Source organism: Hemicordylus capensis, chromosome 1 (genome assembly GCF_027244095.1).
Source record: "Hemicordylus capensis ecotype Gifberg chromosome 1, rHemCap1.1.pri, whole genome shotgun sequence".
NCBI lineage: Eukaryota > Metazoa > Chordata > Lepidosauria > Squamata > Cordylidae > Hemicordylus > Hemicordylus capensis.
Window position 1 is genome coordinate 199,486,197 of NC_069657.1, and position 9,603 is coordinate 199,495,799.

The 9,603-nt window shown below is 44.9% G+C and overlaps 1 protein-coding gene across 4 annotated transcripts in view; it reads right to left on the reverse strand.

Moving 5' to 3' along the window:
- ATF2 (activating transcription factor 2) overlaps positions 1-1,276 on the reverse strand; it is a 61,504-nt gene extending 60,228 nt beyond the window's left edge. For 2 of the 4 annotated variants that reach the window (XM_053271386.1, XM_053271368.1), the window contains exons 1-2: positions 1,121-1,256; positions 434-595 (exon numbers count right to left, since the gene is read on the reverse strand). The gene's annotated coding sequence lies outside the window, so the exon portion shown is untranslated. Of the gene's footprint in view, positions 1-433; positions 596-1,120 lie in introns of all 4 variants that reach the window. The other 2 variants (XM_053271377.1, XM_053271360.1) reach the window with 2 other exon arrangements.
- Positions 1,277-9,603: the final 8,327 nt, after the last annotated feature.

The following is a 9,603-nucleotide window of genomic DNA, read 5'->3' on the forward strand; positions in this document are numbered from 1 at the left end:
TGGGAATTGTAGTTCATCAATATTTGGAATACCACAGATTGGGAACCCCTGGGCTAGTTTATATAAAGGGAAGGGAAAGGGAAATACAATGTATTCATGTCAGCTATGTTTTGTGTGTGTGTCACAGTGGTTATTGGACAACTTACAGAAACCATTTCCTATAATTTGTGGTTGAATAAAAGTCATGACAACACAAACAGGGAGCAGAAGCTACAGTAACAATTTATGCGCTCTCCTCCTTGTAAGAGCTGCCAAGGCTGTAAAACTTTATACATAACTGTCAGTCAAATCACACAAATTTGGGGAGGGAACCATAGCTTAGTGGGAGAGCACCTACTGTGCATGCAGAAGGTCCCAGGTTCAATATTTGGCATCTTCAGGTAGCAAAGACATATGGCAGGTAGGTATAACTGTTTTGCACCCATTTACTTACAGTAAATGAATGGAGAAGGCAGCCTACACCTTCATCTATCATCCTTCGATGTGTGTGTGTGGTTTCTTAGTGCTTCTCTGTCTCAGTCGTCCTGCCAAGGGGGGGGGGGGAGAGGATAGGCCTCACATCACCCATTATGCTCTTCCTAAGCTGCATACGGCTCTGCGTTACATAAAGATGGTAGGGAAAACAACGTCTTTCTCTGCAGCACAAGACACGAAGGCACGGTCCCTGCTCCCGGATCATTTTAGCCGCCCATAACCCAAAGGGTGTGGAGACTCCTTCTACCACATCCATCCCTGCTATACTGGGGGGCGGGGGCTTAGCCAGGAGATGGAACGAACCAAAGGTGAGATGTGTGGGGGAGGGGAAAGAATGAAGGTGGACGCCAGATTCGCCCTCCCCTACTCTGGTGATGGTGGAGGCGCGGCGGCAGCGAGTAACGGTTCCCAAAGGGCTGGATACGCTCTACAGGCAATGGGTGGAGAGGAGCCCCCTCAGACTACACTGAACAGCAGCGCCATGTTACAGCCTCCCAGGCTCCCCCACCTATATCCTCAAGCAGGGCCCGGCTGCTTCCACCCAGCCCTCGCCAGGCTGGAGCCACACCCGACCCGCTACAGACACAGCTCAGCAAGGCGGGGCGAGGCACCGGCCTCACTACCGCCTCTGTTTACAAAAACTCACCTCTCACGACCACCGGCCGAACCGCACATTAAACCCCGGGTCCTCCACAGGCTTCCGTCACATCTCGCGGGAACTCACTGACACATCTCTTTCTCTCTCGTTCTTCCCTCCCTCCCCAGAAAAAAGATGCAGTCACGTGATGCGGAGAAAGGAGGAGGGGGTGAAGCAAAGCAGAGAGAAGCGGGGGAACACGGCTAGGCAAAGTGACACGTGGTTGGGCTCCGCGGGGCGGGGCGGCGCTGGGCGGAGGACGACCCTCGGGTGCCTGAGTGGCCGGAAACACATCTGCAGCTGCGCAAGGAGGGAACTTTTGACCTGTTTCGACGGGAGTCTCAGTCCCCCCCGGCGGGAAGGAGGTGGCTCCTCCTGGGCTTTGGAGCGCCTCCGAAAAAGATATGAGAGAATCCTGCGCGCTGTCCTTGCTGAGCGCCCAAGACTTTCAACGCAAAACGTTGCTAGCCCGTTTATCCCTACACATAGACATGAAGTTCACTGGACCAGTCACTCTTTCTCAGCCACAGGGTTGTTGTAAAGATAAGGGGGCGGGAGAACCATATACATCGTCGCCTAATGTGCGCAGCGGGGAAATGCTTGACTAACAAGCAGAAGGTTGCGGGTTCGAATCCCCGCTGGTACTATATCTGGCAGCAGCAATATAGGAAGATGCCGAAAGGCATCCTCTCATACTGGGTGGGAGGAGACAATGGTAAACCCCTTTCTACTGAAGAAAGCCACAGGGCTCTGTGGGCGTCAGGAGTTGAAATCGACTTGACAGCACACTTTACCTTGGGGGGCGGGTGGGATATATCTGTCATGGTGAAGTGAAGAAATCATGGAGAGCCCCCCCACCCGCGCCCTGCTCCAGACCAGGCACAGGGGTTGACCAGGGCGGACCTCAACATCGACCAGCTGGAAGGAAGCCTTTGGGATTCTTACAAGCACGATATGAAAGAAAGGCCGTCCCTGTTATTTTCCTCCAGCGGCTGGTATTCGGAGGCAGACTGCCTCTGTCCATAAAAGAAACCACCCTCTGTCACAGACTGTGCTGTGGGGAACACTGTGTTGTCCTAGACACACAGACCCCTTTAGGTGAACAGAGTTTGGCTGACTATGAGTAAACATGTATAGGACTGCGGTGTAACAATACTTAATCCCTCCCGGCTATGATTTTGTCTTGTACTAAACTCTTGGTCTTGTCTGGCATCTGTTTAATTGTCACAGATACCAGCTGCTTCTCATCAGGCCACAACTAGATCCCACAACTTTGCCAAGGCCATCCTAAATTTCAAACTTAGGAAAAAAACTAGTGATTTGAAGTAATATGATGCTGTTACCACACATGCAGCAGGCAGAGTTCTCTCTAATTTTTTTCATCTGTGTGCGGAATGAGTTTTGTTCTGGGCATCATCATCAAGTGTGCTTGGCAACTACCACATTCTACTTATCTGACCCTGATATGCCTGCTTTTTTCTGTAAAATATCAAGTGTTAGGGTGTGCTATGGTATGGAACAAGAATGTTTAAATAGTTACTATCTCCAGCAGTAAATAGCTATTTACATAGTTACTCTCTAAAACCAATTTCACTTTATCACACCTGTGAATGCTGGAAAAATTAGCATCTACAAGGACTTACAGTTTTAAAAAAGTATATATATCTATTTCAAGATTGAAGTATCTTCACAAAGTCAATCATGTCCATGTGTCCAGCCACATTTTGTGCCTGGGCTAAACTCTATTTATGCTCTTGTTCTTCAGCCTGATCAACACCTATGGCTTTTTGCTATTTTATTCCAATTCCAATTCCAATTCTTGGAGAACTTTCAGAACAGCTTCCCATATTTAATATCTGCATACATTTTTCTGTGGGATTCTGATTTGATTCCTCACACCCAGCCTGAACAATCCACAGACTAACAGGTCCAGTTCTGCTACTTGCCCATCCAACTGCATTTATATCCCGCTCTTCCTCCAAGGAGCCCAGAGCAGTGTGCTACATACTTAAGTTTCTTCTCACAACAACCCTGTGAAGTAGGCTAGGCTGAGAGAGAAGTGACTGGCCCAGAGTCACCCAGCAAGTCTCATGGCTGAATGGGGATTTGAACTCGGGTCTCCCCGGTCCTAGTCCAGCACTCTAACCACTACACCACGCAAATAAAAAAAATAAAAAAAACCTATGGTAAGTTATTAAAAGTGAACCACTGTACAGATAATTAAAACCACATTTTAAAAACTCTTAAACAGTGATAGTCACATCTTCAACAGAAGAACAAAGTGAGAACATGCTGGATCTCACAGTTTCATAAAGAGAGTCACCAGAGAAGGCCTAGACTCCTGTAACCTCGGAGAAGCCTCTGCCAGTCTGTGTAGACAATACTGAGCTACATGGACCAATGGTCTGACTTGGCAGAAGGCAGCTTCCTATGTTATGGGGCTACCTTGATAATATTAAGGAATTAGGTAGGAAAATGTTTTATCCTACCTTTCATAAAAATCAAAAGGTTTAAATGTATAATAATAATAATAATAATAATAATAATAATAATTATTATTATTATTATTATTATTATTATACATTTAAACCTTTTGATTTTTATGAAAGGTAGGATATAACATTTTAAAATAAATAGAACTGCACTTCAAGGTCTCAGGCAGGTGTCCTTCTCAGGTTTAGCACCTTTTACTAGAGATACTAGGGTCTTAACCCTCTGACTACCATGTAACAACATGTACAAATCCCTCTGCTGAGGCTGAAAATAGGTAGGTATCAAAATGAAAGGTAAAGGAGTAGAAGGGACTCAACACCAACTGATCAGAGGCAAAGAAATGTAGTTATGCTTGGTTACTAATGATATATTCATTGTGGATTAATAAATCAACAGTAACCAAGTACTAGCATGTAGACACCAAGGCACAGAATTATTTTTTGAATATTTTATTTTATTTTATTTTTGCAGTAGGGAGTATTTGCAAACCCAGATGTGGCACCTATTTTTAGGAACAAAACCCAGTCCAAGCTTTGTTTCCAAGTTTTTAGAAACAAAACTTAGAACTCAATCCTCCTGAAATGCATTCCAAATGGTGGGGTGAATTTGATTCAGTATAAACATATTATACTGTTGCACACGAGTCCCATAGATAGGAAGTTTTAAATGGTAGAAAGAGTGCAACCAACTCTAGAAATAACACTGGATTTTTAGTAGTTTTAGTATAACCAATTGAGTAGCACATTTTCAAGTGCTCAGATCTACTTCCTGTGTGAGCCAAATAAGCCTTAGAACAAGCACATTCGATAGATTGGTGTTATCTGTCCGTTGCAGATAGAGTAGAGGAAAAGCCCACAGCTTTCCCAGGACCACCTAATTAGATTAGGGCTTCTTGCTTACAGATCACATTTTGATGGACTGTTTACCTTTCTGCATTCCATCGCACACTGATGGTTTTTTATTTCCTGTTGGAGACAGCTGCATAACTATGTTGGCCAGTAGGAAACATACAGTACTGTACAGTGCTGTACACCAATAGGAAAGCAGCATCCATCAGTATTGCTAACTGGGCAAGGTGGCTTGAATTTAGTAGGGGAAGAGCAACTGTCCTTATTCTACTCCAGCACAGCATCCCTCCAGTGACTGTTGCTCAAGACTACCTTGTGTGCCTTTTTCAGATTGTGAACCCTTTTGGGGACGGGTCACCATTTTCTCATTCATTTTGCTAAGTAAGCTACTTTGAGAGCTTTTTTTTGGTTGAACATTTCTAATAAGATGACTTTCTCAGCCTTTGCTCCTCTGATACATGATGGTTATTGTTATTGATGGTTATTGTTCTGTCAAAAATACTTACTGAGAAACTTAGGACGTATAGGCTTCCTATGGAATATTTGATTACATTAGGGAATAATAAATCTCTCCTATTTATGATATGAGGTGCCAGAAAGTTATGAGCCTGGTCCCTAAATATATAAGACTAGGGGGTATGAGGGTTGACTTTAAACCAGCAAATTATCTTTTTAACCTAACAACTAGGTTGTTAAGGTCTGTGCACTGGTTCGGTGGTACAGGGACGGGTGGGCAAGTGGGATCTTTAAGAAAAAGGAGAGCAGGTCCTTGTTCTCCACTGCCGCATGCATCTTCTTGCTGCGGTGACACTTGTCCCAAGTAGGGATGTGCTTTTCGTTTCGGATACGAAACGTTTTGTGCACAAAACAGGCCATTTCGGCTGTTTTGTAGCCAAAACAAATGCTCAAAACAGAAAAATTTGTAGCCAAAACAAAACATCCCTGTTTCAGATACAAAACATTTTATTGTTTCGGCTGTTCTGGAACTCCATTTTGCAATCGCAAAAAGTCTTTCTCCTTCAGTCTCCATTTTGAGTTTGACATCTGTTTGAATTTAAGGCCCTTCCAGCCTGCAGATTGGCCAGCAAAAGCATGGGCTGATCTGCTGGCAATTGCCTCCTTATTCCTTTTAAGCAAATTTAAGGGTAAATTTTACCCTCATTGGCTAGTGCCGGCAGTGTGCATTTCATTGTTGTTGTTTCACACTGTTGTGTGTAGATCAATTGCATTTCAGGCGGGGGGGATGTGGATGTGCATGACCTTTAGAAATCTGCCTGATTTTTTCCAAAGCTCTGCTGTTGTTAATGTGTGATGTTGATGTTATTTGGGGTGGATTCAGGGCAGAAAGGGGGCTTTGGGGGCAGAAGAGTGGTTCAGGTGGTAGTGCCCCAATGGGTGCCTGCTGCCACCCAGATTCCAAAGGAATAGGGGAAAGGGCTGATTTTTAAAGAATTTCTGGAGTTGACATGTCTTTGGGGCAGATTCGGGGCAGAAAGGGGGCCTGAGGGGCAAAACAGTGGGTTGGGTGGCAATGCCCCAAGGGGTGCCTGCCACAACCCAGATTCCAAAGGAATAGGGCAAAGGGTTGATTTCTTAGAAATTGTTGAAGTTTATGCTTCTTTAAGGTCCCCCCCCCCAGGAAATAATGGAGGTTTCAGCAGACCCATAACTCCACCTGGGGGGCACTGGGGTGGCCGGGAGCGAGTGGTGGTGTAGTGCACATAGGGTGCCAACCACCCCCATGGGTTGCTAACCCATGGAGTGCTGGGTTCTGTTGTTTCTGAGGTGTTCTGAGTGTAGATTCTTTGGTAGCATATGAGATTTTCAATGACAAACCATGAATCCACTCTCATATGCTACCAGAGAATCTGAATCTACACTCAAAACATCTCAGAAACAACAGAACCCAGTACCCCATGGGTTAGCAACCCATGGGGGTGGTTGGCACCCAATGTGCTCTATACCACCACTCGCTCTTGACCACCCTGGTGCCCCCCAAGTGCAGTTATGGGGTAGGAATTATGGAGGTCCATCATTCCCTATGGGGAAGAACTTTACAGATGCGCAAACTCCATTACATCTTTAAAAATCAGCCCTCTGCCCAGTTCCTTTGAAATAATTTTGGCAGCTTCCTTGCCCCCATTGGGCACTACCACCCACCCTACTCTGCTCTGGGCCACCCCTTCCCCCCCAACATGAAGCTATACTTTTGCTGAAACCTCCATTATTCCCTATGGGAAAAATCTTAAACTTCAAAAATTCACCAAAAATCAGCCCTTCGCTCAATTCCTCTGAAATTTGGGTGGTAGTTTCCACCCATTGGGCACTACCACCTTCACCCACTAGTTTTTCCCCAGGGCCATTTTTTAAAATCCAAAATGTTTCGGATTCGGATTTTGCAATTTCGAACAAAGAACAAAATTGGGGTGTTTCGGATTGGCTGATTTCAAACAAAGAACAAAATGGGGGTGTTTCGGATTTGGGCCAAAAACAAAACAGAAAACAAAACAAAACGCACAACCCTAGTCCCAAGTACCCCGCGCAGTGACAGAATGCACTTGGTGTCTGCAAATGCGCAGGCACCATTTGAGTGGTTAGTAACACCAGGCAGACCACGCAAATGGTGTCCACCCATGTTAATGCTGGCACCATGCGGGGGTACTTGGAATAGGTGACACCACAGTAGGAAGCTGCATGCGGTGGCGGAGAGCCGGTAAGGACCTGCTCTCCTATTTCTTAAAGATCCCACTCTCTCTCTCCGTGGTGCCGAACCAGTGCAGGAACCTCAGTTCCTGCATGAACATCTCTACTTACAACTCCCAACTGAGAAGAGCACTAACTGAGACTTGATTTGATGTCCTCTCCTCTGCTATATTGGATGGAAGATATCAGAATATTCCACTGGCAAATTGAACTTGCCCATGTGAAAATCTGGAGGTGGAATCAGTAGGTCACGTGCTTCTGCAGTGCCCTTTCTATAGGGTTATATTTTAAAAATTAATTTCACCCTTTTAAAGTAAGTATCTAAACAGACCAAATGATTTTTATATTATGCTCCTTCTTATCAATACTCATATATTTCACATAATGTTGCAAGTTTTGTGCAGCAGCTTGCAGAATTCAAAAATGGTGTGTAAACACTGATTAAAGTATACTATAATATATATGATTTACTTAAATTAGAGATTAGAGCTCTTTTAACATATGTATGCTGTTCTTATGTATTGTGGTTTTTATTGGTTTTTATTGCTTGTATTCTATATTGTTTCAAGTCGGCCCCCGTCGGCCGGAAGTGGCCGGAAGTTGTGAGTGCGCGTGCGCCCATCGTGCACGTGCATATGGCAGAAGGGCGCACGCGCACGCAACAGGCGCACACGCACTCGTGACTTCCGGCCACTTCCGGCCGATGGGGCAAACGGGGTGGCAGGGAGGAACGCTGCTGCCCCAAGGGGCTTCAAAAAAACAACGCGCTGGCAGGGGAAATGCGGCGGGAGGGGTGAGTACACTCTCCGCCTCCCTTAAAGCGCTACCCCTGCCAACGCTGAAACCGCCTCTAGTGCCAAAACGTTTTGGAGGCCTTCATAATGGCCTCTGAAACGTTTTGGGCACATGCCTAGTGTGTACTAGTGTGTGTATTTTTGATTGTGTGGAAGCAACGTTAGAGGAAAACCTGGGTAGAAGTGATTGTGTGGAAGCAAGGTAGGAGAAAAAGCTACCCAGGTTTTCCTCTAACCTTGCTTCCACACAATCAAAAATTTGGAGTACACACAGCTCCCAAACCCGGGTAGAACACAGTTTTTGATTGTGTGATTGACCTCCTTGGCTGACATGAAACTCCTAGACCAAACCATGAAAGATAGCAACATGCTGTTTTCACAGGTATGTTCCAGACCTAATCCAGAGTACCACAAAAATCCAAAACCCCAGAAAAAATGCATTAATGTTCTGGGAAAACTCTCATATTGGATAGCATGTGGAATGAGATCTCATAGAACTAGGAAAAGACTAGGGTCCGCATGATAAGACGAAAATATGCTTGCAAACTGCAAGCCACTTTACGTGTGTGTGTGTGTGTGTGTGTGTGTGTGTGTGTACACATATACATACATCACAAATTAAATTTGACAAACCAGCTCTTCTACAAATAACTACATCTACACCCTTGTTATTGTTTTATTGTAATTTTGCATAACTTAACATCTTGAATGCAGTGCACTGTTTGAATCCATCTTCAATAGTTTCTCTTGTATATGGCATTTGTGATATTTTTCACATAGTTTGTCAGCACTGGTTTTGCTGATTGGTCTGGCAAACCAAATTCTACATGTTTTGCTCATTGTAGCAATGGGAAACTATCAGTCTTCATAACACTGGGAACTGCCTTTTAGTTGAGTCTTTCTATCTGTCTATCTACACACACACACACACACACACACACACACACACACACAGATGCAGCAACAGTAGGCAGCTGTATTTGTGCTTTGATCTGTTCAGAGCAGATATGCCACCTGAAACTTCAGCTGACATGTTGGTACTTTCTTCTTCACCCTGGCTGGTATTTGAAGCCTTTGATGAGCAAAATGGTTGAATTGTTTATTATTTCATTTTCACTTTCATCTGCAACTTCTAATACAGATATGAGTGCATAAAATGTAAAGTTAGAAGAATAATGCAAATGGATTATAAGTTTAACGTAAATTAACCTCTCAGATCTTCTGCCAGGGATCCTAAAGCGGGGTCCTTGGCAGTAGGCATCTCCAGGCTTCTAATCTGTCCATCCCTCCTTTCTGGCTAGCTGTTGAGGTGCTGCAGTTTAGTGGGTTGTTCCTCCCACCCCGCATTCTTTCCCCCGACTCTCTTCCATTCCTCATATTATCCTCTCAGTTTTCTACTTCAGATCTCCACTTTAAAATCTTCTCCTCAAGCTCTTCTCCTCTCAAATTCCTCTCAGATTTCTGAGATACATTTGGAGTCTATTCCCACAACCAACGGAAAGTGGGCTAAGGGATCTTAGCCTGCTTTCCGGGGAGTGTGGGAACCACCGGGCTTGCAGGCCAGCCCGGTGCTCCCAAAGCGGCTAGCCTGCCTAGAACACCTCTTAAGTGAGGTTAATGGAGTGAGTGCTCCGTTAACCTCATTTCGTTGCTC